General features: G+C 29.2%; 1 protein-coding gene across 1 annotated transcript in view; it reads right to left on the reverse strand.

The window, feature by feature from the left end:
* Nucleotides 1-9,290, reverse strand: part of LOC129226678 (reelin-like) — a 182,227-nt gene that overhangs the window by 112,718 nt on the left and 60,219 nt on the right. The window lies entirely within an intron of this gene.

Genomic DNA, 9,290 nt, shown 5'->3' on the forward strand with positions numbered 1-9,290 from the left:
TATGTGCTACACTTTCATTTTCCAGACAGCAAGAGCTTCGTCAAACTATTGAAGATAGGCTAAAACAATTTTCAACTTCAGTATCAAAGACATGCCGTGGAAGAGTTCTGCATCTCGACTCAAGGAAGTGGGGATCGCCCCCCCCCCCTTGTATCCGTCCTTGTTCGGAGCTGTATTAGAATACGGGCAACAAACTTTTGCTTATTTTATGATCCCCACACGTAACGCTCTTCCGTAAAAGTACTGGAAGAACTGAATTACTTTTAGAGTAATCGAAAAAACTTGGAAAAAAAAAACATATATTTTTTCGTATTTACAAAAATAAATAGGTTAAAACAGTAACATAAAACGTTGTTTCAGGCACTTATTCAATTATTCTGTAGATAACCATATTGGCATGTGAAAAGCTTTAATTTTTGTTTTGTTCCTTTTTTCATTTCTGAAGAATAAAAGCCATATTGGAAAAAAAAATAGTACTAAAGTACTGAAATGTTTCAAACAGAGTGCAACTTACCTACTGAGGCTTCCAAAATTGTTCGTAGGCTTTAAATGTGTATGGTTAAAAATGAAGTGCCTAGGAATCGAAATAGTAGTTCAATACTTTTTCATACTGTCTCTACATGATTACATCAATTCAACATTTTTTTTTTTTTTTTACAAAATATTGACTGTTTGAAATGGGCCAAAAATGAGGTGACAGAGAAATATTTTCAGAAAAATTCGAAATTAAAGTTATCGTCTGTCGTTTTCTTTCTTTCTTTTCTTTTCTTTTTTTTTTTTTTTTTTTTTTTGTTATTTTTTCAATGCAGTGATAGTTAAAAAATCTTTTGGCATTAATTTTTGCTTGTTCACTTTACAAATCTACGTATTATTTTAAAAATGACTCGTATTCGCAAAGTAACAACAAACACAATTCGAAAACGCATTAATTCTTCATTATATTTGAAGTAAAACAGTTCGAAATATTGCAAAAGTAGTTCATTTATCCCTAAGCACTGTGTAATATTTAATAAACGCTTTAAAGAAGAAAATCGGATCGAAAATAAGGTGAGAAATGGTTGACCAGCAAAGTTAACAATATGCGATTAGAGTTTTATAATTAGAATACCTATGAAAAACCCACGTTTGAGAGCTGTGAAAGTTTCAGCAGAATAGAAGGAAAAATTTTCCTTCCAATTTCACCTGCAACTGTTCACCGTGTTTTCAGAAAATGTTTACTTAGCGTGAAAGACGGAAGGATTTCCTTCGCAAAATCAATGATAAATTAACCCAAAACGTATAGAAATACACTGCAAATCTTAAAATACTTTTAAGTCGAACAATTGTCTTAGTAGCACACCTTTTTTTCGGGAAAGAAGGTGGGAGGTAATTTCTTAGAAAATTATAGAACACTCGTCTTCTTACAGCGCGATAACGATGGCCAATTGCAACCTTTCTCAGTGTTGGTCTGAAGCCTCATCCCCAAAAGACGTATATAGAATCTTCCGATACCACGTGTTGGGGGCGTGGTCAAGTCTCAACTAGTGAAAAACGGACAATAGTAAAATTTTTTAGTAGCAAAAGCAGAATCCCCAAGAAGAAAAATTGAAAAACCTTTCTTCCAAGTAGAGGAAATAAGCCCAAAGCGGGTACGTAAACATTGATGGTAAGGAAAAATAGTTTATGTTTATATTTTACACTTGTTATAGCATTCATAATTTTGTGTTTATCAATCATTAGCTAGAGGCTTAGAATTGTATTTAAAATCTAGGAAAAAGGGTTTAATTCGAGTTCTATGTAGCTTGGAAGTTCCAAACTAATTCCATTCGAAGGCAAAAAATTCGTTTTTTCAATTGGTACTAATATTTTGAATATACTAATATTTTTTACAACCAAAATTACAAAAAAAAAAAAAAAAAGATTTTTTTTTTTTTTTTGGCGGTTTTTCAGTAATATCTTCGGTAGTTAAAACATCAACTCTGTGATCAAATGGCAAAATGTAGTAAAACACTTTTTTCAAATTTTTCATTACAGCTGTTTAAAAGTTCAATAAATCCGGAAAAATCATAAATTTTTCTTTCGCCTGCAAATTTTCCAACAACGATTCAGAAATTATTATTATTATTATTATTTTGGTTGTAGATTATTTGCAGACAAACACATAAAAACAATTCATAACGTAAAAAACTGAATTAAAAAAAAGTCTTAGAACATTTTGCCATCTGACCACAGAACTATAAGACTCGATTTAAAAAAAAAATCGATGCTGTCGCCTTTCGAAAAAAAAAAAAAATTAAAATCGATTCATTCGTTTAGGAGCTATGGTACCACAGACAGATGCATGCACAGACACGTCAAACGAAAACCCTCCCTTTTTGCACCAGGATTAAAAACGAAAACTAACGATTGTAATGCAAATAAAAGTAGATCATTTATTTCTTAAGTGTGAATGGAAACTTCAAATTCTCATTCAATTTCTGGGGAAGGGTAAAAAAAAAGAGAATTGTTGGAGTTTTTCAAATGAACAAGAAGACATTTGCAACTTAAGAGAAACTTTAACCCTCAATTCAATAGCGTTAGTTCGCTTAATAATAATCATTCCGATATTGAGTTTCGATTACTTTCAAATATTTCACAAAAAATAATTTAAAAAAAATTGTTGATCCATGTAAAGGTTTATTCCTTTTATTTTATTTTTAACCAAAAGATGTACAACGACTGGCAACATGCTGTAAGAGAACAATGCATAATCATTTTATATCATTTGAAGCTTCATTAAAAAAACTTCTACAAAAACGTTGTTTGAAAACCTTTACATAAAATTTTTTTTCATACAGTAAACTCCCGATTTTATGCGGTCTTTCACACTTTGAAAAAAAAAAAAAAATCACCGATGATTAACTAAATGTAGTTTAATACTCACATTTCGATCGCACAAGTTCCAAATCTGTTTATAGATATTCTTATTTCTTTCTTCTCTCTCCCTTCCAGTGATATCAAACCCACCAAGCTCGCCGAATCCTGATTTTTAGATTTACGCACCACTTACTCATTCATAGATATATCGATTTTTAGATCTACACTAGTTACGCGATTAAACGAGTTACCGGACCAGTCTTGCAAAAAAATCCCATTTTCTATGCGTTTTTATTGTGACCTAGCTTGAACTGCCGTAGTTAATCTGTTTGCACGATTTGTCCATGTACGGGTGTTATCGTAACCTTCGCAACAGAGTTGCGACGGCGACGGTGTAATCCGTTTGCAATAATGAGCAATCCTTTTTAACCTACTTTCCCATTAAAAGTCAGAGGAAGAAGAAAAAAGCATGAAAGAAGGCTTGGTGCATCTTAAAAATAAAGGAAAAGTCAAATAAATAATGAAATGAAATAAATATGTGAAAATTAAAAATTGGAAAGTAGGGTATTGAGATGGGGGAAAATATCTGTTCCCTCCTAATAACTTTGGAGTGAATAGCCCAATTCAAACATTTTTTTTTATGTTTGCGAGGACACCTCATTCCCGTACTTCATTTTTTGATTTGAACAATTTTTCGTTCAATTTTGAACAGTTCAAAAAACTTAACCTTATTTTTTTTTATATAATGCATTTATTTTAATGAGGTTATTAATTTTAATTACTTTTTTTTTCTTTTTGAAAGCGCTTAAACATTTTTTAATGGAAAAAATGCATTAGCTGCTTTGTTTAAAAGGTGCTGCACCTTTATTTGTTCATTTATTTTTTTATGCATCTAACTCTTTAGATGAGCAAAACATATTTTATTTCTAGAAATCAGCTTACAATATTAACATCATGTTCGAAATAATTTGTGGTTTTCGCTAATTTTGAAAATATTGATCAGATACTAAAAAGCCGATATTGGTATGCAGGAAAGTAGGCTCATTTAGTTCTGGACGGAACTTCTTGTTCAGCTTTGACATGCATTTCTTACATACAGTTATTGTTTTAGTTGTAGTTAAAATATATGCAAGAGTTGTTGATATTTTTAAGATACTGAATATCATTGTTTTTAACCAATTTGTGGTTATTTTAGAATTTGCTTATCCGCGGTTAATGTGCCACCCTATTCTGTGCATTTCTAATCAGGAATTTACTGTAACTGTAATACCTTCAATAGTGCCTTAAAACAAAGTTAAGTTCTGAATCTACAATGTATATAGAAGATTATGTAAATAATAAAAATTAAAAATTGCAATCAGTTATAAAACTGATAATTACATTGGGTAGTAATCCATAACCGTTTTCATTGAAACCACGTGCTCTTTGAATAATACCTTTAATACAGAAACGTCAGCCTTTTTTCTTTTAAAATTATGATTCAACCATAAATAACGTGGAAAATTTATTCAATTTTAAATTTCGCACAAAATATCTACTTTTCTGACAGCAAATATTTAGCAATAGATCTGGTTGTTTAGTTGCAGAACTTATGGGGGGAAAGTTAACCAAAATTAATTTTAAATCAGCTTTAAAATGGAGAACATTTATATTTAAAAAGGACTAAAAACAAATTGGAATGCTTTAATCATTTTTCTCAAAACTTTTCTCTTTTGAGCAAAATTTTGTTTAACTGTACAAAAGGAACCAGAATTCCACAACATTGAAACAATAAATAAACAAAGACATTCAGTTTCATAGATACTCTTTATTTAAAGAATTTTTTTCACATATGTACAAAATATTAAACAAATAACTTTTACACTATATACAAATAAAATCCTCAAATTTTTGCATTAATATGCTATATTGATATGTTTTGTCCATTGTGATTAAAGCCATTTAAAAATTTTACTAGCTACGTCGCCCGGCTTTGCACGGTCTACCTCGAAAATAAAAGTTATGTCAAGTGAAGCACATTCAACAATCAGGCTTGAACAAAAAACAAAAAAAATCAGTAAAATTTTGTGGCAAAATATTAAAATATAAAATCTTTCGGAAAAATAAACAAAAAGTTAACATTTTAAATCTCCCGATTACAGGAGCCTTTAAAGCAAAACCCAGAATTTTATTTGTTCATATTCGAGACAAAAATGGCAACAGATCTTTCGTCTCACTGATTTTCTTCATTGCTATAAATTTTAATAAAAGCATTGTTGCAGAAAGTTGAGATGAAGCACTGAATAATAATTTGAAGGGAGGAAAGCCTTCAAAAAATAGGGATTTTATGTTGAAATTTAAGTGCCATATGTTTATTAGTTTTTAATTTATATCCCTGCTGATTATCATCGGAGGATTATGTAAAATAGCCAAACATAAAGACAGGAAGACTACGAATCTATCGACACCTGGTTCGATGGTCAGTTCATTGTTGTTCGGGAGAAGAAACTTGGACATAGATAAATAGGTACATACATAGATACACACGCTCAGTTTTTAATAACATAAGATTTTCTACTTTTTTTGGGGGGGGGGGAGGAGGAGAATAAATATAAAGCATGTAATTTATAGTATTGAAACATCATTGCAGAAGGGTTAGAGTTTATAAAAGGGGGCATTTAATGAAAGAATTAAAATAATCATAAAATTGACTCTGACAAAAATTGTACAACTAAATTATCATCAGCCCTACTTTCAGAACTTATAATAGTTTAAAATATCTGAAATATACTTAAAAAATGGTTTATGAGAAGTCAAAAAATGTTTAACATGTGAAATGTATTTTATCAGTTCAATACAACAATTTAACTTAATTAAAACAAAAGTAAGTTGTCTTAGTTTGAGGTACATTTTCACTTATAAGCTCCTTATTTTGTTTATATGAGCCAAACAAAAATCAAATCAATCAAAATCATGCTAGTAAAAATGGATTTAATAACTAGTAGAGAATCAATCTTAATAGAATCACGTGTTAGTTTCTAATCAAAATACATTTAAAGAATTGGCAGCTTTTTCCAAAGTTAATTTTAACAACAAAGAGTAAATAAATTAGATATTTACAAGATGTGTCACCGGGAGAAAACAAATTAACATAGAAATTCACTTTAGAAAATAATTATGTTTACAATACTCTTTTCATTCATTTTCTTTTTATAATATTCTATTGGTATGTGGTACAAGAAATATTTCACATAAGACACACTTTTTTTATATACTGTTGTGTTTGCACACTGATACATAAAAATTTATCTATACAGTATGGGTATATCATTTTAACACATTATCATGTTGGTACATGCTAATATTGCATGTTCTTATTCAAGTACATGAGAAATAAGAAATCACGACACACTTTGGTAACAAACTTAACTTCTGAAAAATAACAAATTTTACTGTGATTTTTAAAATGTTATTCATTACTGGTAATTTATGTTTCAAAAAATATGAAAGTTATCAAGGAAGAATCACATTCAATTGTTTGTTGTTGTTCTAGAAATGTTCTTGCATATTCTATCATTTCAGTTTTTAAATCTCTTATGCATGCAAATTACTGAAACCAGGGCCATATTCAAGTGGTGGGTTTTTGTGGTTCAAACCCCCTCCAAAATGTTTCAAAATTGTTTTTAAAAAAATACTTTTCATTATAAAATTTTTTCACTAAAAAGAATATTAATACTGTTTTTTTTTCTTTATTTATTTTTCATTTTCGTTTGAGAAATAAAATGATTGCTATTTAAGGGGTCACAATACCTCAAAAATGATCAAACAATCAAAAAATATTTTACTGCTTATTTCAAAACTACAAATTATTAAAAACACTGGGGAAAAGTTTCATCGCTTTAGTTCAAATATTTAAAAAGTTATGAGTAGTTTTAAGTCATGCTCGATATGTGTTCTTATGCAAAAGAAATTTTTTCAATTGCTTTTTCTTGGTGATCGTTTTTTTTTGTGTTTTCATGTCATTAGAATCTCAAAGGATTTTTTTTCTATTAAAGATACAGCTTTAAAGCAATACTTTTTGCAGTCAGGATAATATATTTAACAAAACTGTGCATTGGATAAGCATCTTATAAATTACTCAAATGTTTAGAGCATGTTATACATTTCAAAACAAATTTAAAAAAAAAATACGAATTTTTACATAATTAATCACAGAAAATGTTCCAATACATATATAAACAAATGAATGCACAGATTTTTAGAGATGAGTATTGTGATTGCTTAGCAAAAACCATTTTTTAAATAAGTGCAAAAACAAAAAAGCCTCACAGATTTTAAAAAATTGAAATTTCCCTAAATTTTTTGAATGTTAAAAAATGTGGGCAATATTTTAAGATTTTGAAAATAAATTATTGGTTGTGAAATGAGTGTGTATGTTATGGTTTCAAAGAAAAAACACAATATTCATAAATTAAAAAAAAATGTTCAAAAGGTACTGTGACCCCTTAAGAATGGTACAAACTTTGTTTCATCTGCAGATCTTATTTTATTGTATTTATTGCAAACATAATTTCTCACAAAACAATACAGTCATTTCCTTCAGATTTTCAATACCTAAAACTAACAAAATCAAAATTTGTTGAACTTAAATAAGCCTATATTTAGTACATTTTATAAGTGTCAAAAAAAAAAAAAAAAAAAGAATTGAAGAACTATTGCTTCGAATGCCCCTATGTGAGTACAAGCATATATTCCTTTGAGCTATTAAAAATACATCGAATATTTAACTGTTCAATATGTAAGAAAAGAATGGAAAGTTATGATTTTGATTTTTCATTTAATAGATGCAACATCTTTTGCATTTGCTCATGTTCATGCCCTTAAACAGCCCCCTCCCCCTCATTTAAATAAACATATTGAAACAAAAATAAAGAGAATATATGAATCAATTAAAATTTTAGTGATCATATACATGTCTGGTAAAAACCTTTCTCGAAACAAAAGTCTGGTTATGGCCTTGATAGACACTTTTGTCTTGTCGGAGTAAGATTTTGAATTTTAGGAATTGACGTATTTACGACGAATTTGATTATCTAGATTTCACCTAACCAAAGTTTATTTATTTATTTTCAAAAATTAGACACAGCAGATGAGACTTAAATCCTTCAACATTTTTTTCACAGAAATTATAAAACAAATACATAGCTTGATTGATATTAATCACAGTGATATTTCCAAATTTGCTTCAAAAATTCAAATACTATCTTCCATGAAAGATCAGTTGAGTTTGAAAATGGTATGGAGCATTGTCTTTCATGACTTTTAGTGGTGGTCTATGGATTTCAATATGAAAAATAATGCATGAAATTAAGCATATATTGTCAGCACCATGCTAAACTAACGAATGTGAAAAATCGGGAATTGCCTTTTTCGAATTCGATGGTTTGCCACAGTGTTCGAAAAGGGCTACCTATTCGTCATAACTACTTTAAACGATAGCCTTACACTTCAAGTTATCTATAGAAATTAAAACATTAAAAATAACTAAACGTATTAGGTGGAAAAAATTCTTTTGGCTCTTCTGAAAAGCGCCAATTTTCACATTCGTTAGTTTAGCATGGTGCTGACGATATTATCATTAATAATTTGATTAATAGTATGAAAATTTTCTCTCTCTTCTTTCCATTCAACGTTTATGAAAGACTCATTACTTTATTCTTAAAATTTAAGTTGAAAATATTAGTTCACCTTAACAAAAATAATTTCTTAATTTACTTATTTTGTAGGCACTTGAAATGCATTACAGTAAATAAATAAGTTTCACATAATATATTTCTTTCAGAAAATTAATTTATGCATCATAAATTTTCTAAATCTATGTCACTACTCGAGCTAATAACTGGGCTTGATGCTTTTAATGAAGTGAAGTCTTTGCTTTGAATTTTTGAAGATCTTCTCCTCGAATGGGTCCCTCTTTTCTTTGGGGAAATTTTTTGGGGATGTCTAGACGAGTTACCTTGATCTGCTTTGGTCTGTAATTTAAAAACAAATTAAAATACTTATAAACTTTCTCCGATAATAAGAGCATAAAAGTTTGTATGATTAACACTGGAAACAGATTACTAAACATATCACCAATCACAAAATCTGCAAACTTGCATCACATTCAAAATTATCACTGTCAAAATCAAAACTAATATTTAATGCTTAAACTTGCACACTACATTTGATAAAACCAGTACAATGGGCCAAAACGTGTTGTGTAACATAACTGTACCACAACTTAACGTTTGGGGAAAAAAATCATTAAACAAAGTTTAAAGTTCCATTGATGTAAAACAATCCTGCAATTCCGTTGTTATTCGCCAAGTAACTGCGTTAGAGTAGTCCTGCAAGAAACTCACCAAGCTTCTGATGCTAAAATATGTGTTTATTCTGTTATAAGATATTTTCTTTAAAAATTATAAAGAGAAGAC

The sequence above is a fragment of the Uloborus diversus genome, chromosome 7 (genome assembly GCF_026930045.1).
Source record: "Uloborus diversus isolate 005 chromosome 7, Udiv.v.3.1, whole genome shotgun sequence".
In the NCBI taxonomy this organism is placed as follows: domain Eukaryota; kingdom Metazoa; phylum Arthropoda; class Arachnida; order Araneae; family Uloboridae; genus Uloborus; species Uloborus diversus.